Raw genomic sequence first — 22,314 nt, 5'->3', positions numbered from 1 at the left:
AGCCCATTGTAAGGACGATTCCAGTACAATAATATTAGATGTAACGATCATCATAATTCCTTTGCCAGTCAATAGCCCATCAAAAGTTCTGTGCCAGAAAATAAAATGACATTATAATAGCTGCTATTATGTGCCATATGTCTTCCATCTTTTATGTGCTTGCTCAAATATTCTATGCTATTGCTAATCATATCAAGGTGCTGTTGAAGTGCTCTAGGATACAAAAAATATATAATTCCGTGTACCAGCCTGAAAACAGTGCTACTTAAACATGCAAGGATGGTGCTGAGATGCACTCTAGAGATTTTCAAATATGCCAGCATGTCAGGCACTCTTTATGTAATGGTAGTTGGATAACACATACCTAGCTGAATGCCCTAGCGCTACTAAAATATGCAAGAGGTACACAATAAACCAGTGATGTTGGGGCTGTCTACTGTTATTGGGCTGGTACAAGTTACATATTAACTGAAGTTAAATGTATATCTTACCGGCTGAGATTTCTGATGGCAGGCGTATCTATTAAGAGAGATATATATATATATATATATATATATTATGAATTCAAAGCTGTAATACTGTGCCTGGAGTGGTAAAGGCTTTTGTCGTTTTACAGCTCAGCATGGATAGCACTGCGCTAGTCCTATGCTTAAAGACTTTGCTGTAGAAATGGCAAAAGACTTTGGGGCCGAAGACGATGTGATGGACAGGAGTCCGTCCGCCATCGTGTTGGGAACCGGGACCGGCCGCAATACATGTGGCAGTCCCGCACACAAAATTAGGATGTGACCGCCACCATGGCAGTCGCATTCTGCATTTTAACACTAAGGCGGGTGCTGCTGTCAGCAGCACACGCCGCGAAGTTAAAATGAGATGTTGTGCATTTCACTGCACTACGTGGCAGGCGGCATACGGTGCCTGCCACTTGGTGCAGTGAAATGTAGGGGGGTACCATGGGTACCCCCCCAGTGCACCCACACCGGCCCCCAACCCAACGTCCACCAGCCTTTAAATTGCAGTTTACCCGCCACTGAAAGGCTGGCTGGAAGCAGCATCGTGATCTGGCGGATGGTGCCTGCTAGGCACCACCAACATTTCATAGACGCAGGCTGCTCTGCCAGGCAATCTCAACAATTGCCTGTGGCGGTTCCGTGCGCGATTCCCTCTGCCATCATAATGTGGCGGAGGGAAAATCGCTGTACGATTGCGGAAGGGCCACCACCGCATAGCTGTCGGTGACAGGACTTTCGTAATCGGTCCCTTTGTCCCTTTCTATGTCGGCATGGAAGGCACTGTCCTAATCCTATGATTAAAAGCTTTGATAGAAAAGCAGACATTTGAGGTGAGCAGATCTAGAGTTTCGCTGGTGTTGAGGGTGCTCTATACAGGAGGTGCTTTCCACCTAAGCTTGAAAACTACTCAGAGTTCTCTGCTTCTTTTTTGTGTGTGAATGTGCATGTATGTATATATGATAGATACTTTGGAAGTGAGAAAGGGCAACATGCAAGGCATACACCTCGGCGTGGTAGGATCTGGACTTGTACGTGTTTATGATTTCTGGGTGGCAGCGAGGAACTAATGGAAGGTGCAAGATCCCCCTACATTGAGAGAACATCAATTAATGCCTGTGCGTGAGATTTTTACAGCAAGGTATTGCAGTATGGACAGACACTATTGTGGCAACACATGCATTATACTGCAATATGAATGGCATTATTGGAATTGTAGTGTTAAGAGACACAGCTACGTGATACAACGACTATTTAAATACCTGGGACATGCGCAGTTGTGACTTACCTGTGAACAAGGCATTCAACTGAAACGCGTCCGGTCAAACAATGCTCTGCTGCAACCTATACCAGTTAAAAATCAGAAAATCGACTGATACAGGTAACTAGTTTCTTTTGCAGATTTACATGCTGTGTATGGATTAAAAAGCAGTGCTGTGACCCTGCGTACAAGGGTCTGAGGAGGGGCTAGTGCTAAACAAATGCTTTTATGTTATCTTACCTACTTGTGAAGGTACGTTTTGAAGACCACATAGCTACTGTACAAGTAGCATTTAGAGAAACATTACCCATAAACTTTAGTTTAGCTCAATTTTGTGTGCCCGCTACGGCCAGTCCGGCCTTGCTTGTGAATCATTATCTGGTTTAGCTAAACTGTAACACAGTTTTATAGTCTGCTCAATCCACTGTACTATTGAAGTCTAAACTGTGGGGAGCTTGAGCAATAACTATTGTTTCTATTATCGTCAAGTAGTAAACCATTGCTCTTATACCTAATTTCTGCACTTATTTTTCTGCTGAATTGGAAAGATTCTGACGAAAAGGCAGGTAATGGAATTGACTACTAATGTGAAACCACTTATGAATAGAATTAGTTTGCATTACCGCCTTAATATTGTGTATACCCCAGTTGGCGTCCTAAATAGATTATAACTTGCTACCTCTCCTTAATGACGTGATTGCAATCACAAATGCTGTTTTTAGATTTAAATTCTTTAAGTTTGATTTATGCTTACACTCAAAAGGCTCTTTTAAGAGCACTTTAAACAGAATTTTATTTAATAGGAATTGAGAAACTCGGTTTATGTTATTCTGTGATTCAGTTTATGCTGCTATAGCTGACAAATGTACCCACGCATAGCTTAGTTTATATTCAAGCAAATACTTTAAGTATAAGGCTATAGTTCTTTCATCTGTTAGATGTTCCTGGAAACTATGATTTGAACATCAGTTAATGTCCCTTGCCCATTTAGCATCACAACATTTTCTAGTTTAGGATTTCCCTGCCTCTATTCAGGTAACTGTCAAAATTTGAATTCTAAGAAATCAAGAGCAATGCTGCTAAGAGTTTTGGTTCAGAGAGGTAAATTTCCCCCGTTTGAAAGTTAGCTTGTGATTGAATATTGGTCGTTATTCTCAACAGGTGCGAGAACCAAATATATCATGTGCATTGTGCTGCAATCAATCAACGTGATGTTTGATTTTTTAATCTTGTTCAGTGCCAGGGTGAGTAAGTGGAATCGGGAAATAAACCTATACAAAGATCCCATGCCAACTTATTGAAAGAGCATTCCCCAGTGATTGTGACTGTCAATGTCTGGACGCAAAATATTTGCATTTTTGTTTGTCTATGTTGTAAACTGATCTGTTCTTGACACACCATATGAAGGATATATGATGACTATTGATTGTTTTTGTTCCCACTCATGCAACACACTTAAGTGTTTGCTTTATTAATCTTCTCGTATGTTTTCTTATTCTGGAAAATTATGTGCCACAAGTACAATGTTTTTTCTATTGACCAGTTCTAAATGTCCTGCGCTATACCCGACAGTGATTAAGACCGTGCCCTCTCTGTTTAAGTGAACATTGTTCTGTAGGCTGCCATTTTTTGTATTAATTGGCCCTGTATCTGGCTCTGGAACACTTTTAAGGCTAGGGGATCCATCTTTAATTATAAGTAATTCATATGTTTTACAACATCCTCTAGTGACTGCTGTTCCCTGATGCTTATAACTAATTGTGATGTGCTGCCAAACCTTTATGCGATGAATTTGCTGTGATTGTGGGACTGGAGGCTTCAAATGCCTCCCATTTAATATATTGTGATTTATCCACTGTTTCAACTCTTTCTGTATTTCGGCTCAAACACTAGCCCAGTACCCCATTCACTTGAGACTTCTGATATCAGCCAGGGTCTTGGTATGGGTATGAATGAATGGCCCATTATCTCAGATATGTTGCCACGACTGGCAGACATTTTGAGAACACTCCTGGTGCGAATTGTAACTGCCAATGTACTCCTACAACTACAGACCTTAGACACTTGGGGGTCTATTAGGATGTAGGGGGGATCGCCACCGCCCGCATGGCGGTGGTGATCCGCCCTACATCCTTACCCGCCCATTTCCCCCACCATATTAGTATGGCGGGGGGACCCCGGCTGATGGAAAGACCGTCTGCCGGTTTTCCGCCGGTCGACCAGGCGGAAAAGGGGCTATATATGTTGGCGGTGTCTGCTAGATACCGCCATCCATATTAGCATGGGCAGCGGAGCATGGATTTTCATGGCGGAGACCCCGCAATGGAAAGCCATGCAGAGTCTGCTTTCGGGCCCGTTGCGGGTCCCCAGGGTAAATGGGGGGGGGAACGGCCAACACTTACCTTTTTACTGCTCTCGCTTTGCTTCTTGCTGGGAGACCGGTGACACGGGCACTAGCTGTACTGCCATACTGCCGTGAGGGGAACGGCCAGGCGGAAACTACATCCCCCAGAAGTTCCTGTGCGGCGCCGGCAACCAGCGTCATCGGAGGGCGTTCAAGGCCCTCATAGCGCGGCTCTCCCGCTGTGCGGGATGTGCGCGAGCGTGCCCGGGCGCTGCCCGGGCAAAGCCTGGGCCAAGGGCGGGCCCATCCACGCCCGGAAGAGGCCGGGCTGGGCCACCTCCCCGATATTGCACGCTCCAGGCAGGACTTCAGCAATTACACAAGGTATCGATTTGTATGGGGGTAGGGGCGTATTTGTTATCACTCACTAGTGCCCATCAGTTATTCACACAATGAGCAAACGCAAGGCTACAGGTTCATCAGTGGGAGGGGGGGTTGCTGGGACCATGGATGCTTTTTTTGATAAGAGCAGAGTCACTACTGACTCGTCAGATTCAGCTGACAGAGAAAAGACTCTCGCTTGATACCCTCTCAGCACATAAACGGTCCTCAATGGGAGGCATAGCCATGGCTAAGTCCCCCATGGGTACTCTGCAGACTGTGGATAATCCATGTACCGCTACTTTGTCCCAGGGCAATAATGAGAGTGCGGCTCTTCCATTAGTAGGATCAAGTTTGGCCACGGTTGCACAGATTCATATTGCTAACCCAGCCCAGAAGCCCCCTGGGGACTGTAACTCTGATCACCCTTCTTTACTGAATGAAGAAATAGCAAGCCTGCCTATGGTGAATACAGAACCTATATATGTTGGCGACAAGGCTATGACTCGATCAAAAAAGACCACCAGGGATGGTGTGATAAGCCTATCGAAATCTCTGACAGTAAGCTCTGATGAGCCGCCTGCAAAGCGCACAAGGGGGGGAGCTGCACAAAAACACGATTGGAGACTATGATGGCTACTCTTTTGAGACCCCTTTTATGTAAACTAGAGGCAATAGAAAAAAGGCTGTTGCTTCTCCAGAATTCTGACAATGCATTAACCATTGCAGGGGATTGCAGATGTTTTTGTGTTGCTGGGGGGGGAGCAGAAGTCATTAATGCGCAAGCCCCATCTCTTATTAATGAGACGGTGCAGAGGGCAAAGGGGGTCAATGATAAGGGATTAGTGGAATGTGGTGGGGGGGTCGATAGTAACCAACATGAGTGTCCTGACATAATGAGACCAAACCCAAGTCCCGTGAATAGGGGGTCAAGGGAGCTTAGGACAGTGAATCTAGGAAATCCCCCAAGACAGTTATTGGATACCTCCGGACCAGGAAGGGGAGATAATGTGTCGCAATAAGTAAAAGAGACTGTTTCACTTCTGGCGCAGAGTACCCCCGGTTTACCTATTTTAGATCTTCCCCCTGCCTCAAGCCCGCTTACAGCTGTTTTAACAGGCGTCCCAGCTTATACTAACCAAAGGGAGGAACCCACGACACAATTGATTAGAAGGTGGCGCACTGGATGTGCAGAAATGTGGGGTTCAACATTAAAGACCATAGACATTTCCTAATGGCAAAAGAGTATCTTGGGTCGGTGGTACAAGAAAAGCTTTTTCAGGGGACTGCGTGATTGTGACACTTAGGTTCCCCGAACTCGTGCGTAAGACCCTTGCCCAGAGTAGAAGGCCTTATTTACATAATGCGGACTCAAGCATTAAAATACTTCCGCTGGGTTATTTTTATAGATATTCGGTTAATCCGAATATGCCTTATGGACATGTGGGCCGACAGGAGGGTGAGCCGCGGCAGGCTAATACAGTGCCGATAAGTAACACCTTTGCACCACTTAGAGATCTGGACGATATTGACTGACTAATTCGGGCGGAGGAAGCAGATCGCGCTTTTAATAAGGGGGTGCTTAGCATAGATCATAGATGGAGGGGTGGAGAGCCAAGCCTGGGAACAGATGAAGATCAAGACAATTGTAATCCCCAGGTGGCAAATGACCCTGAGATTAAGGATACAAGTAAGCCAATTGATAGGCCGCAAAACCCTCAGGCGACTGTTAATAGAGAGAGGCTAACTGGGAAATAAAATAAAAATAGTCTCCTGGAATATAGCAGGCTTGTCTTCTAAATTTAAGGACCAGCAATGGTTGCTCTATATATGGGAGTTTCAGATAATTTGCCTACAAGAAACCCGGGAACCAGTTAATAACAACCTCTTTCTAGAAGGATATAAAACCTTCTTTTGACCAGCACAAAAGGCCTCGTCAGGTAGGGCTAGGGGAGGGTTGGTTATTTATGTAGATCTTACATTACAGAGAAGATGGTTGGACCTAGCATGGGGCTCGGAAGCTGCGCAGAGGTTGAAAAAATGTTACAGGTTACTTCTTATTAATTTTTACAATGCTAACCCAAATGGACAGGGTTCAAAGTAGATCTTGGGGCACCAATCTTGACCAGGGTTGTAAATGCAGCGGTGGACACGGTAATGCCAGTATCCTGGACCACTGCTACAATTGTCCACATTTTTTAAAAAGGCAATAGGAACAGCCCGCAGTCTTATCGCCCGATCTCCCTCATTGATGTGTCAGAGATGGTGTTAGGACGGGTGGTTTTAAACCGACTGATTGATTGGGCAGATGAGCAACGGGTTATAAGCGATCTACAATTTGGTTTTAGACCTGGAAAATCCACCACCGACCAATGTCTCAATCTGTATCTGATCTCAGCCAAATATACAATAGTTAAGCAAGGAACAATGTATCTGGCATTTATGGACCTGACCGCGGCCTTCGACAGAGTCAATCGAGGGAAATTGTGGGCGATCATGGGTGGGCTTGGTGTGGACCCAGGGCTCATTAACATTTTAAAATCCTTGCATTCGCACACCACAGCAGTGGTCAGATATAGCCAGGTGGGGAATACAACAGAATCCTTTCCGTGTTCCAGTGGGGTCAGACAGAATTGCATATTAGCTCCCTTTTTGTTCACACTATACATAAACGGTCTAGACACCGCCATCCATATTAGCATAGGCAGCGGAGCATGGCTTTCCATGGCGGAGACCCCGCAATGGAAAGCCATGCGGAGTCTGCTTTCGGGGGCCCGTTGCGGGTCCCCAGGGTATTGGGGGGTGCACATGTGGGGTACCTATGGTACCCCCCTGCATTGTCATGGACATGGTGGCAGGCACCTCGCGGTGCCTGTCACCTTGTGCATGACAATGCACACAGTGCATTCCCAGCATTGTGGCGGGCGGTGCTGTGAGCACCGCCTGCCACAATGCTGGAATGGAGGATGCCACGGTGGCGGTGGCATCCTAATTGCAGGTGCGGGACCGCCGCACCACTGGCGGCCCGTCCAAGCACCACTAGGCTGGCGGGCATACTAAAGTCCGCCTGCCATCCTAATCGGCCCCTTGATATGAATGTATTAGCATATAAAACTGCTTCTTTGAATTCAGTCGTAGCCGTAAAGTCATCCTTCTAATGTAATTGAAGGACATCTTGGAGAGTCGTCATGTGGATCATCTACATTTTTACAAATTAATTTAAGAATTGCAAGTTCCATATTCGGCTAAATGTTTGTTCTTGTTTGTGAATTAAACAACCTATTTCTGACTGTAGCTGTAATTCATGAGTCCACTAAAATGTTCCCTTTAAAGCGGCCACCCATTTTAGAGAAAACCCTGTTTTCTTTGCTGCACTGTTAGCCGTTACAAACAATGGGCATTCAAGGTAATGTGATTTTTATTGTGACTAAATTCACCGGAAGACACTTTAATTTAGACTGAGTCTAGTGGTGGTGGTTTATATTTCTTTTCTATGTGGTTCTACTGCTTTATTTGTAGCTATTTTTTAAGAACACTTCCTTGCTTTGCTGGATTACACTTTGGTTGTATAGGTAAAGACTGACGTTTCCACTTCAAGTAGTACAACATAGGCCTGTAATATACTGCTGTATCATCTGGAAGTGAAGACCTTAAAGGATAAAGTTGTACCACCTCTTTCTACATAGAAAATTCTAATCTTCTTGTAATTTATGTCAGATGTCTTCAACAAATTGATCGAGGGATAGCCAGTGCTTAATTTGAGCCGGTGCTTTCCGGTGCTCAGCACCGGCACTTAATTAGTTTCCAGTGCTTGGCACCAGCACCTAATTATCAACACCATACTTGGAACAGTCTACCACATGGTGGCGCTGCTCATCTAATTTAGAGAAGAGCAAAACAACGGTTGTTTAGGAATACAATAAAAAAATTGTCAACACCTACTTCACTAGCCATTCCTTTAGCTTTGGGGACCCGAAATAATCTGAACTGTGTCATTTACATGCAAGAGAGATGGTTAGCAGTTGTTTTGGCAGCAATGGCAAGGGCTATGGGTGGTGCAAGCTGCAGTGGCCTCCTGGTTAGAGCCCTGGCACTTAATATTTTACAAATTAAACACTGGGGATAGCAGTAGCTTGCAGACTGCCTAGCAGCAGCTGTTAGTCCACATACAAGGCTGGTAAAGGTGACCACACAGAAGCTACATGCATCCTAAATTCTTCTTAAATAAACAATGTTGTGATGCAGCTTTATAAGACACAATAAAGAAACAATAAACAAATGCCTCACATCAGAGCACACTCTTTGAATAACATCATAATGAAAATGCCGCACCCATGATGATAAGTCTCAGTCAGTAGTTAAATCAATGGAAGCAAACTATTTGGAAGATAGTAGTACCTTATACAACACTTTATTTGTATCTTTCTCTCTTTCTGTTTTACCCGTCTCTTTCTCTTTTCTTTCTCTTTGTCATTTATTATCTTTTTTCTTTCTCAGCCTTTCTTTTTCACTCTTTCTTGAAATTATTGCTCGTTGTTTTCTATCCCCTTTTCTCTTTCTTTCTTTCATTTTCTTAATCATTTTCTTTAATTCTGTGTTCTTTTTCTCGTTTGCTTGCTTCTTTCTTCACTTCTTTCATTTTTTCTAGCTCTTTTTTATATCTCCCTCCCACCTGTGTTTCTGTTTCCTTTCTTTCTCTTTGTTCATACCTTCATTTGACCCTTTTATGCCTTCCATTTTTCGGTTTCTTTGTCACATATTTCGTTCTTTACTTCTTGCTTTTCCTACTTCCTCTTTCTTTCTTTTCCTTTCTTTTCCCCTTCCTTCATTTCTTTCTTTCTTCAAGAGTTCTTCATTTTCTAAAACAAACATTTTATTAATTAATTAGTGTTTCATCTTTCTCTTAGAGGTATACTTAAGGGTATGGTGAAGGCTGCACAAATATGCTTACTACTATAGTGCTTTGAAGTGTGTATATATTTTTAATCTTGAATTATTCAGACATTGCTAGTTTCTGGACATCAACCAATGAACTTTGGGCAATCCACCAGATAATTGAACTTGTCTCTCATAATGGTAGCAGTGTCATACCATGTATTCCATGGGAAAGAGAATATAAACTCCAGTGAGACACTCTCCTTTCACAGGTGAATCATAAAGAAGAGTTTAGGAGCAGAACTGGCCCGTGGGGATGGCACGGATAAACCTTTCCCAATACAGCTCTTCTGATATTGTGTTTGGTCACTGCAGCTGAACTGGGTGTTCTACGGGCAGTATTTAAGTGGCTTGGCCTCTATGTATTATTATCTAATTCACATGTGAGGCAGCAGCTCAGGATATTTTTCATAGCTCGGTAGTGCCTCTCGCTATAGAAAATGTTGAAAATCCCTGACTTGCGTCCGAATTGCTAGGAATTTTTAAATATTCCCGTTCTTTAGCAATAGCTTCTCCTCTCTTTCATACCCCCTTGCAAAGTATGAGTACACTGTCTGCATTTTTCGTTTTGCTTGAGACTCTCTGGGCTTAGGCTGTTTTATTTTAAAAGGCCATCAGGAAACGCTTTTTTTTTATACTGAATTATGAGGCTATTGCTATCTTGAGCGACTTTCTCTTTTCTTTTGATGCTGAAAGTCTTCGCAAACTATAAGGTATTGACGTTTTTAGGTTGCTTCTTTGGTTTGACGCCATCAATACCTTTTTCGGATCCACGACCTTTCAAATCTTTTCAAAACAACAATTGGTTTTCTAACTTAATGTGCTTTGCAGTCTTTTAGAAATATTTTGGCATATCCTGTCTGACGACTTCTTTTTTGACCTGGAAGGACTATTGTATTTTAATGACTGCTCATCTGGGGAATGCATTGATGTCAAGAAATTGTATTCCAACTAGTGTGACATTGTTTATGACTCTGACAACCTATCACTGAGTCAAGAAATGCAAAGAACATTTGGGGGGTTTAGTTAGAATGTTCCCCAAATTTCTCCATTTTGTGGATCAATCTCCCCCATATCCGAGTACTACATTGTTCTTTGGCCCTCTTCAGTTACCTCCGACTCATCACCATTTTCTGAAAACATAATTTCTGGCATAGATGGATCTTGGTTTTTTTTACTGTGAGAAATCTGAATCCCTTAAAACCTGTTAATCTATTTTTATTCTGTCTTTTAAGGTTCATGTTTACAACAGGTTTTGAGTTATGATCTCCAGGCAAATAGAGGATCCATACTGGAAGCTTATCGTAGGATGTACATTTTTAGTGGCAATTAGGACAAACTTTGAATGGAGGATTCTCCATAACTACTCTTAAAATGGTGCCAAAGAAACCTGAAGCAAACAATTCTCTGAACAACCATTCTCCAACATGGACGAAAACCATAGTAAAAACCTGTTACATCAGCACTGAAAATGAATGCCAATGTTGAATCTCTGAGCCATTCTCTGGAGTCGTCTTCCTTCATTACTCGTGCAACCCATTGTAATTTTGTAATAGAACTACCCTGAGTTAGGAGATGGAGGTCGGGAGGCCTGCTATCCTGTGCTGCTTATTTTCTAGCACCAAATTCTCTGGTTGCAGGCCACGCACACAGAAACATGGCACATGCAGTGAGCCGTAGCTGGAAACAGACCCGATCTAGAGGATGTACCCAGGGCTTTAAGTGGGCCGGGTCTCACCGGGTCTGAGCACCGGCAATTTATTTTAAGACGGCTTCAAAACGGGTCTCTATCGGGCTCTGTTTTGTGCCCTAACACAGGCAGTCCGTATTTTTTCCGGACTGCAGTGACAGCAGGCACATTGATTTGCGAGTGGTGAGCATTGTAGAGGAAGGGAAATCCTTTAAAGAGAGTCATTTTCTCTCTGGATTTCCCTTCTCTTTTTGAAACTCAGGAGTAGCAACATTGTTGTGGTGTCACTAGGGCTTTAAGTGGACGTTTTTTCAATATTATATACAAGCCATAGTTGCTGCTGATTTATCTTATGCAACTAGTAACCATTGACAAAGCCAATAGTCCTGACTTGTAGGTATGATGTGACTTGTTGTATCGTATATATGGACGCAATGACAGGAACAGCAAAATACATGTCGGGTGGCACACTGTGCTAAACAGAGATTTTTAGCTTACGTGTTTTAAGCCACACCCTTAATTACATTGACCACGCCCCTTTGAGAGACCCCCCCCCAGTTTTTTCATCCCACATAAAGCCCTAGATGGAGCATACTCACAAGGGCATTTAGTGGGACTAGAATCAGTACAAACAGACCGACAGCAGAAATGGTAACGGAGGACTCAAGCAACAATGAAAGCCACTTGAGACTGCTGTCAACAGTTTGAAAAAGGATATATAGTTGCATCGCCAAGTGAAGCAACATAAACTGTATCAGACCCTGGTCAGAAACCCCTTCACGCTGCCGCCAACAGGTAAAACAAGCATTTGCAATGCAATCGGTCTCGCCTTTAGGACCTTATATGTATTTAGCAATGCAGCACATTACCCTGGGTGCTGAAACATGTACTGTTTTTTTACATGGAGGGAAAGTCAGCACCAAACTGTGTGACACGTCAAAAGTTAAATATTGTTCTAGAAAAACCCTGCCCTGCCTTAAAACGTCCAAGACGAGAGCAGTAGGAGGGTCTCCACCCCACACAGCGCAGAAGGAACTAGGGAGCGGTCCTACAGGTTCCCCTCTCTCATACACCTGTATCTTTTGAATCACTGCCATTCCCAGACCGGCTGTCAAGTGGGAGTAACTAAAGAGGAGATGTAATGGTACTTGGCTTCGGTGTGCACGTTTGCAGCATCTCTGGGAGGGGGACTCAGCAGTAACTTCTGGATCTACTTTGATCAAATGCACCCATCTGACGTTCCTCAAACATAAAACAAATTGTTTTTTGTCCAGCGCCATGACACTGTAAATACTGAATTTGGTCTTGTTCATCCACCTGGTTCTCGTTTTCTTTTCTTTGACAAGATGAAATACAAACCTCCCGGGTGGAAATTGTAGTATAAAATGTACACACAGACAAGTGCAGTACAGGCATTGACTGACTAACAAATCACACCAACAAATAAAGTGTTATGAATGGCTATATTGATAAAACTGAATAGAATATGTGATTTCGAAATGCCAAGAAATAATGACAGGTTCCCTGCCTGGTCTTATGCAATGCTATTTCCGTCCTGTTAGTACCAGTACAGTGTTACTGTTGTGTCCTGTCACACTTGTCTTGAGTGGTGGAATCACAGTCAGGGATTGCTTGTTTACTCTTTATTGGCCACATACCTGCATCATAAATTGTGCCCCCACCGCTGCGTTTAGCGGGTTTAAAATCGGCAGATACACTCGTATTTGGCCGCCATTTTGGGAAGGTTTGACTATTCAGTCCTGGCACCAGCACGCTGAGCGCTCTAGTGCTCCGGCGGAGGTGAGGGGAGGCCCTATTTAAAGCTCGCTTTGGTCGCGCAGCGGTGACGCGCAGCGGTGGTGCCAGACTCGTGCCGGAGTCGGGCCAGAGTCTTGCCCGTCTGCGCTCGTCCGCGCGAAGGAGGCGGGAGGGCGGAGACAGCTGTAGCAGAAAGGGTAAGATTGGGCAAATTTCTGTAATGTCCAGTCCGGGCCGGCCAGTTGCCACTGTATCATTGCATGTCGGACTACCTTAGGAGAGTCATAGAGTAGCACTCCTTGAACCCGGTCAGCCCCTGAGCTTGTATTCAGAACACGATGTCTTCTGTGACTAAGCCTATAGTAAAATTATTGTCTACCACTTCTGTTCTGCGAGGTGGTTTAATTAATGCACGCTCGCTGTGTAAGAATGCCCAACATATACACGATTTAATCATTGATAATGAGCTCGATTGGCTTTTGGTTACTGAAACGTGGCTTAAATCCTGGTGTAACCCAGATCTTGCCATAGCCCTCCCGCTAACATTCTCTATCCAGCGTTTGGACAGAGAAAAACAACGGGGAGGGGGTCTTGCCATTATTTTTCGCAGCTCATTAAAATGTTCCTCACACGAATTGGTCGATATCAAAGGAGCTGAAGCTTTATTTTTCTCATTAGGCATCCATGATTCATTCACTTTTTCGGGTGCACTTGTTTATCGTCCTCCAGGCCCCCCGAAGGAGTTTTTAGATACTGTGGGAGAAGTCCTAAGTGATCTATCGCTTAGATGCTCTAATTTCACTATACTGGGCGATTTGAACTTACATCTCGACTCCCCGAATGCCCAAGGAGTAGAACATTTTATGGATACCATCAATATATTAGGACTTACCCTTTTGACGCATCAACATACTCATCTGGGAGGTCACATATTGGACTGTGTTTGTTCTAACTTCACTGGACTTACAGTTCAATCTCCTTGCCCTCAGATTTGGTCTGATCACTTTTTCATTCCATTTCGTGTTCCTATACATCATAAAAACTTGGGTGCTATTACTAATAACTCCCCAATTTCAAATCTGACATATAAACCTAATTGGAAGGAAATTTCTAATCGTCCTGATGTGCTGGACTCCTGTGTAGCTTGCACTCCCGTATTAACAGGCAGTACCTCTATAGACTATCATAACCTCTGTGACTGGCTAACTATGATAGGTAAGAAACTAGGCCCCACGAGTCTTAAAAAGTGTAGCTCAACCAAAATCAAAAGGAATGCCCCCTGGTTTACTCAGGAGTTGAGAGCAGAAATAGGTAAACTAAGAAGACTAGAACGACAGTGGCGCAGGAATTATGAAACTACTGCCCGTGAGCTATATAAACTTGCTAGGGGAAAGTATCATGCAGACATAAAATCAGCTAAAAGGGCATACTATCTTCAAGCCATAGTGATGGCCGATCAAGACCAAAAAGAAATCTTCCAGATAGTCAAGGGCTTCATGAGTCCTTCAACCCTTGTGCAGGAAATTCCACCTTCCTTAAAGGTTTGTAATGCAATTTCCGACTACTTTGAGAATAAAATCCTCAATATAGTGAAGAGCTTTCCTCCAGTGCATCCTACTTTAGGAAATACAGAAAGAGGGGTGAGGACGAGTTCTCTTGTATGTTTGGATACTTTTGCTTCCATCTCTCTTGAAGACTCCTCTAAAGCTATTTTAGCTTGCAAATCAGGATCTCCTTTCGACCCATGTCCCCCTTTGGTTCTACACACCACGGTAGAACTCATGAATCCTATCATTAACAGTATTATTAACTCATCCCTAGCTACTGCAGAGGTCCCCAATGACTGGAAGCTTGCTGCTGTTAAACCACTCCAAAAAAAAGCCCTTGCCGACCCCACCACTCTTTCAAATTTACGCCCGATCTCCTTGCTGCCGGTGATGTCGAAGCTGACCGAAAGGTTCGTAACTAAACAACTTACGAACTTTCTGGAAGTAAATAATATCTTACATCCACATCAGTCAGGGTTTCGCTCAAGCCATTCCACCGAGTCTGCTCTGCTGTATACAGCAGAAACCCTTCGCATGGCCATGGACCAAGGAAAGGAGGCGGTTTTAATTCTACTTGACCTGTCGGCAGCCTTCGATACGGTCTCACACTCCATTCTAGTGGACCGGTTGGCTGCCGCAGGAGTGGCGGGGACGGCTCTGGCTTGGCTGGTTAACTTTCTCAAAGACAGGCGTCAAATTACAGTGCTGGGCCCCTATCAATCTGAAGCAAAGGCACTCAGTTTTGGAGTTCCCCAGGGATCAAGTTTGAGCCCTATACTTTTTAATTTGTATATGGTTCCCCTGATAAAACTGATTACCTCATTCCAGATCAGTACTATTTCGTATGCTGACGACACTCAGCTTATTTTAGTACTGGATAGGGAGCAACCCGATGCCGAGAAAAATCTCAAAGACTGTCTAACAGCAACATTTAAGTGGATGTCTGACAATCACCTTAGGTGTAATGCTGATAAGACTGAGATTTTGCCATTTGGAAAACACAAGCTGTTTTCCCCAAAGAACTGTTGGCCTGAGGATGCTGTGACTCCCCCCAATACCATCACCTCAGCTCGGAATCTAGGCATCAAATTCGACAATCAACTGTCTTTTAAGCAGCAAGCGGTTACCGTAGCTGGCACCTGTTTCCATATCATAAAAGCCTTGAGGAAATTCTTCGATCTTCTGCCTCTGTCAGCTAGGAAAACAGTTGCTGTAGCACTAATAAACTCCAGGCTTGACTATTGCAATAGCTTATATGCTGGAACAAACAAGTCGGTTCTCCATAGATTGCAAATAGTCCAGCATGCAGCAGCTCGGTTAGTTCTACGTCTGCCGCGTAAGTCGTCAGCCTCAGCAGCGCTGAGTGCGCTTCACTGGCTCCCCGTCGTTAAGAGGATACTCTTTAAGATCCTCCTAATTACTTTTAGGGCTTTTCACCACCAAGGACTTAAATACCTACAAAATGGTTTTAAACGCTACCATCCAGCACGCTGCCTAAGGTCTGCAGGGCAGAACCTCCTTGTAACCCCCAGATTTAAGCTGGTGACTAGAGGGGGTAAATCCCTCTTTGTACTGGGGACCAAAGCGTGGAATAAGCTTCCTTTTGCTATACGCTCCATGTCCCATGAAACCCAATACAGGAAGGCTTTAAAAACTTGGCTTTTTTTAAGAACTGACGCTGCAGTTATGGCAATGGTTTAGGAATGTGATGTTCAGCGTGAAGTGTGTCTCTCCCACCAACCCCCTTCATCTGGGTTGGGTGAGCGCCATGATACTCTCTGAGTGATTATGGCGCTATAGAAATACATTTTACATTACATTACATTACATTACATTACATTACCCCCGGCGACCTAGGCACACTGTGCTGCTGGACAACAAACTGAATTACCAGGTAATCCCCTTTAGCACCTGACTCTAGGGAGAGTGACGCAGAGCCGCCAAAGGCTTACTTAAGAGGGGGGAGGGTGGGTGGCTACACACTCAGATACAACCCAACACAGAAATCACCCAAAGAGCAAACAATTTGGTGCCTGCTTTACTTTGTCTATGAGAAAGTAATATACATATAACTAACACTATACATACAATAGAGCTATAGTTATAAATACAGACTAGGACCTTCCTCGTCAGACATCAGACCCCAAACTGCTATAGCGCCTCTGTGCTAAATGCTATAGTTTTCCTCCCCGCCCCACTCTTTGCACAATGTCTGTCATGATCTTCGGATCCGTGGTCCAGCGGCGCTGTCTGCAGTCTCAACAGTCAACACCACAGGCACCGTCTCGGGGTTCCTCTTGCCACCCCTTGCAGCAACCAGCCCCCGGTGCCATGAAGTGTTGCCATTAATGGGGAGTTGGGCTAAGGGTTCTTGTGTGTAAGCGTGTTATAAGTGTTTAACACACTTCCTATGAAACCCCTAATAACCCACTGAACAGGACCCCCCCCCCCCCCCCCCAGCACATGGTGGAGCGTCCACCCAGAGGGACCCTCACAGGGGCTTTGCAGGGACGGAGTTTAGTGCCTGCTAAAGAGGGCATGAGGCACAAGAGGGGGCTAGTGGTGGTTCTGGTGCCCATTAACTCCCTGTAAGACAGGGCACACTAGACTTAAAAGGTGCCTTAACTTTTCAACTTCTGCTTAGGGTTAGGTGGTGTTAGTGCCAGGGTGCTAACAGATAGGAGCATGCACTCCCAAGGCAAAGCTGGCGACACAACAAGGGCTGATATCCTGGTAGCACATGACAGGTCTCCATGCGGTCAGCACTTCCTGGGTCAGTGCAGGCTCATCCTGTCACCTCTCTGCATTGCTCCAGTCAGAGAAGGGGCTGAGGTTGTCCCTGGTGTTCCGGAAGGGGGGCGGCGCACTAGAGAATCGTACAGGGCTATAGACAATTCAAGCATCTGTGCCACTTTGTAGGCAACGACTCTTTCTCCAAACCATTGAAGTTGCGGCCAGGTCCTCACATCCCATCCAGAGGCACTCTCCTGCGCCGTAGCCTCATTTCAGGGGCAGGTGGGAATCACAGAGTTGGGGTTCTAGGGGCTAGGGCAGCCGAGCACAGACCTTTCCCCATGTGAGGCTGCCTCAAACACAAGTCGGAAACACTTACCTGGGGGAGCCGATCATGTCGACGGGCGTCTTCAGACTCACACCTCTTGACATCCAACCTCTGGCTACAGTACCGTTCGATTTAGAGTCCATCTAGAGTCTGCGGGGGCACACAATTCGTATCACTTTGTAGTCACTTTTGGCTGGTACTGGCATTTTATATATATATATGCGGAGTAAGCCTCCAAAGAGCACGACTATGAACAGCGGCGTCACAGTGCGCGTTCACCTACTATGTAGCCAACAAGCTGCAAGTTGAGAGGGAAAAGAAAGGGCGTGCCCGCCATTATTAAAACATCAATTCAGCGGCACGCCGTGCTGTTAAAGAAAAAAAACTTACAAAGATACTATGTACAGGGCTGGGGGGAGGGAGAGTGGTAAAAAGATAATGATCAGGCACTGCGTGTTGCAGAATTGTAAAAGTGAAAGCGCACAGCAGGCTGCACATGAAAGAGATGACAACGGAGCTCCAGCAAGCTCTTTAAAACAAGCTGTGGCTCCTGCCTGCCCTCAGTAAAGCGCACAGCACGACGTGCATTTGCTTTACAGCCGCCATGCTGCTGCTGACATTCACCCTTCTGCCTTTTTTCAGCCGCGCTTCCGCTTCCAGGTAACGTCTGTATTGGGCATGTGTTGAGGACAAGTCAGGCAAAATAGAGTGCGAATGCACTCAGCCAATCCAAGGTTTAAACAAGCATTTACAAATGCAATAGGACTCGTATTTCCGCGAGCCCTATTGCATTGTAAACAAAGTGCAGGCGTCCAAAAAGGCACGAACGGTAGTAGGGGGAGGGAGGGTGTGGTGGGCAGAAAAGTGAGGGACTGTGAGAGGGAAAGGGGGAGGCAGGGGAACAAAAGAGTTTTTAAAGTAAAGGGGCTGATAGCCATGGAAGGAGAAAAATAACGACATGGTCGTCAGGAGGCGGGATTAAGTTCCCGAAAACCAATCACAATGCAGAATTTAATAATTCGGCCAATTAAAAAGATAGGTAAAGCTAGGAGGAAAGTAGGCGGAGCTTCCCTCACCATACTGTATACAGCATTTCTCGACGAGACAGCGCATGCGCTGCCTAGCCGAGACCTAAAAAGGATATAAAGTTGCACTGGCAAGGAGCATAAACAGTATCCAAGCTTAGGCACGCCCCATTAGGAAGCCGGAAAGGCTTGTTTAACAAGGATGCTGGCTTGCAGGCTGCATCAAACAAGAATACAACCAGAGCTGACAATTGACTGGCAACATTGTGTTCTGCAATTGATAAGCAATAATTTAATAATCGCTCTCAGAAAAGAACAGAGGATGCTATATTGCTGTGCACAGCAAAGGGTGTGGCAGTGGCAAGCATCCTAAAAGACATTTGCTGGTCAGCAATATGTTGTGCTTTCAACAAATTAAACAATTGGATTACAGAACAATACAAACACAACTGACGATAAGACCTGAAGCGGTTGAATGCAGCTAAATGAGTAAAGCAACTATGTACGGACGACTCATGCTAAAGGAGTACGTGACAAGCTGTGTTTAGGATGGCTCGAGAGAGGTGTTTGAGCTGCAGCGAGGTTCGACCGGTATCCTTCTCTTGGGTGCATGCTGTTTGCTCGGTTCAATTCACAGGGGCTGATGGCTCAGTTGGGAGCGAAAGTGAGAAAGCAATTTAGAAGCCATAGTCCATTTGAAGCAAGGAGTGAACTGGCGAATGAATGCGCCCATACGTGCTGAGTCCTAGGGTTAAGAAACCCACGTCTTAGGCAACAGTTCCTGAGGATTGGAAAGTACACTTTATGGAAGTAATATGGAATAAAAAAGCAAAGACAAAATGTATTCCAAGGTGAGCTTTGTCAAGAGCGTTAATGCAAACCAAAGCAAGATGGAGGAGATAACCCTGACATAAAACCAGGGTGGAAGACATCCACATGAAGTGGTGAAGTTACTCAGCCTTTGAGAAAACTGTCAGTAGGAGAAACACAGTGTAACAGACCAACCAGCATCCTCATTACTCAACGTGATGGGAGCAGGGAAGGGAATTAGCCTGTAGGCCTAATAGATGGACAGAGGAGGCAGAATCAAGCTAAAAAAAACATGAAATCCAGCCAAATCAAAAACCAAAAAGAAAATTTGAGGGAGAATTCAACATTACCAGTAAATGCAATAAAAAAATCTTCCTATTAAAGAGCTGCAGCTGAGGGCTTCAAATAAGAGCATGGCAAACAAGGAAACAAAAGTGTGTGATGAGAAGAAGGCAATCAAGAATGTTTCACCTGGCCCGCCTGGTTCACCAAGAGCTCTGATATTTCTGATTCATACCACCTTTGTCTCTAAAAGGAACACAGTCTTCCCTTAGAACTGGGTGCAAAGCTTAAGAAGTTTGCCATGTAAAATATTCCCTGGAAACAACGAAAGAAAGCCAGAATAAAAGGAAGTAGCTCTGTAAAAACGGCAGTCTAGCTTTTAGAACCCAGGCAGAATTAGATTGTAGTGGCCAAAACAATGGAAACAACAGAGTGCTTTAAAACAGTAGAGGTCGGACACCTTACAGCAAAAGAACCGTGCCCTCCCTGAGTTTTGAGGAGATTTAACCATAGCAAGAGCTCACAGAGTACTGATGTTTACCTCCCCTAAAGGCTCTGCTAGATCACTTTTTATTCTAGTAAATTTTACAGATTTTCTATAGAAGAGAACATCCTTCTACTTGCTATTTAGAAGAATACTTTAAGAGAAAAAGACAGTTAAACTTTCAATGTTTTTCTCGTGTCAGTGGAATCAGCGAGAAGGAGATGGGGATTTAAACAGCTAATTCCTACAATCCTCAAGCGATCATATATCAGCAGGCTAATTTGAAACTCATTGTTAATAGTAAAAATATGATTTACACACCAAATCAGGAAGCAGTCCAAGGTCTAAATGGACATGCACACGATGCCACATACTGTCGAATGAATACATGTAAGCATATAACTGGTTTGGAATTGTCTAGCTTCGGAAATATGCAATTAGCACTATGTATCAATGCCTGTGTCAGTTCAGGTAGAACAGTTGCGAAAAGCTGGCAGCAAGATGGAGTGAGACTCTGAGGACAAATGTTGCTGCTACAGCAATTAATCGTGCATTAGGAACCATAGATAGATCGCTTCACTCTGTCAGCTTAAGTCTGCAGCAGTTCAGCACGATCTGTATGTTATACTACACCCCAGAGAGGATTGCTAGCTGGGCTCAACAAGCATTTGCAATGCATTAGGTCTCGCATTTACGCAAGTTTAAGGTATTGGCATTGTAAATGACAATGCCTTTTATTTAGGTTTTAAAAACCAAAAAAGAAATAAAAGGCATTGTCATTTGCAATGCCAATAGCTCAAACTCGCGTAAATATGAGACCTATTGCATTGCCAAATGCTTGTCTTTCATAGAGAGATGGATTCAGTAGAAACCATTGTAACTAGTCGACTGGAATTTCCCCCAGGAAACATTAGCCCGGGTTGGTGTTGTACTATGATCTGCGTAGTTTCGCTTCTCCAGGTATTAATGCAAGACAACGTATCACACACATGATTGGTAACCTAAATTGCCGGTATTGTAACCCTTATGTATGCGAAGTAAAAGAGGCTGCTACACTAAGCATTGGCAAAGTTGTCTGCTAAACGAATAGTATAAAAGTGTGTCACCCGGGATACCGACAGAGACGTTTTAAGGCAAGGGCAAAGTGGGCCCAAGTCTTTCAGGGGGCCCCCTAATGGAGCCAGCTTCTTTCTGAAGATTCTTGCCCTGATTACCTTAATAATTCTTAAACAGATTGTTTTAAATACTGTTTTCCTTTCATTTATTTATAATATGGGTGATATGCAAGAGTCTATTACAAACATTCTACAGAGAAATGGTACTTGTTTAATTCAACATCCATAAAAACAATTCAGATGAAAGAGGGACCGCACATATAAGAAATGGGAGGGGGATCACAGATTATTTACAATAATATTCGTGAACAGCTGCTGTATTACAATATTAAAAACACAAGTAACTATCCCTGAATATTAGATGCAAACACATTTAGAGATTGGATGAGTATGCCTGTGCACTGTCAGTGACACGGCCAAAGATGACATGAAAGACGAAATTGGATCATAAATTCAAAGCGGTTCCTAACAGGGGCCCCCAAATACCTTTGGCCCAGGGCCCCCAAAATCCTTAAGATGACCTTGGATACCGAGCACTAGAACCCAAGAGTAAAGGCCAAGTAGCATAGGAACGCATTAGAACAGGGAGCTCTGAACTAGATTCACCCCTCGTTAAGTGAAACTGCAGCCTGTGGAGCAAACCCCAGTGTCCGTCATCTTGAGCCCACCCACCCACCCACGCTGTGTTCATGCTTCACGCATGAGGAGTGCCCGGATATTCTGTGCACGGCTCGGGGTGGAGGGCAGCCGCTGAGTGAGTACTGCCACAGCATGCATGCCAACATTTTGGAAAGGGAAAGTGGGAGATTTAAAAAAAAAAAAAAAAAAAATCGAGAAAATGTCTTTCTCCCATTGACGTCTATTGAAGGAGATGCTACTTCAGGGGCAGACAGCCAAAATAAGGCCATTTTGTGCCTCAAAATCTGGAGTCTCCTGCATGACTCGGGTCTAATGGCATGTGTGCCACAGTGTCCCCGGCGTACTCCGGGCCGGAGGAGCCCTTGCTTTCAGCAGTGATGCAGTGAGTGATAATCTGCGCACGTCGCTGGCTAGTCTATTAGAGCTTGTGTAAACACTCCAGCTGTGACAGGTGTGCACAACTGCAACCAATG

General features: G+C 44.5%; 1 protein-coding gene across 5 annotated transcripts in view; it reads right to left on the bottom strand.

Annotated features, from left to right (window-relative positions):
- LOC146855745 (NACHT, LRR and PYD domains-containing protein 5-like) overlaps positions 1–22,314 on the bottom strand; it is a 561,293-nt gene that overhangs the window by 76,241 nt on the left and 462,738 nt on the right. The gene's annotated exons all lie outside the window — the stretch shown is intronic.

Source organism: Triturus cristatus, chromosome 4_1 (assembly GCF_964204655.1).
Source record: "Triturus cristatus chromosome 4_1, aTriCri1.1, whole genome shotgun sequence".
NCBI classification, from domain to species: Eukaryota; Metazoa; Chordata; class Amphibia; order Caudata; family Salamandridae; genus Triturus; species Triturus cristatus.
The sequence above is the reverse complement of the archived record's forward strand: the minus strand, read 5'-3'. Positions and strand labels throughout refer to the sequence as shown.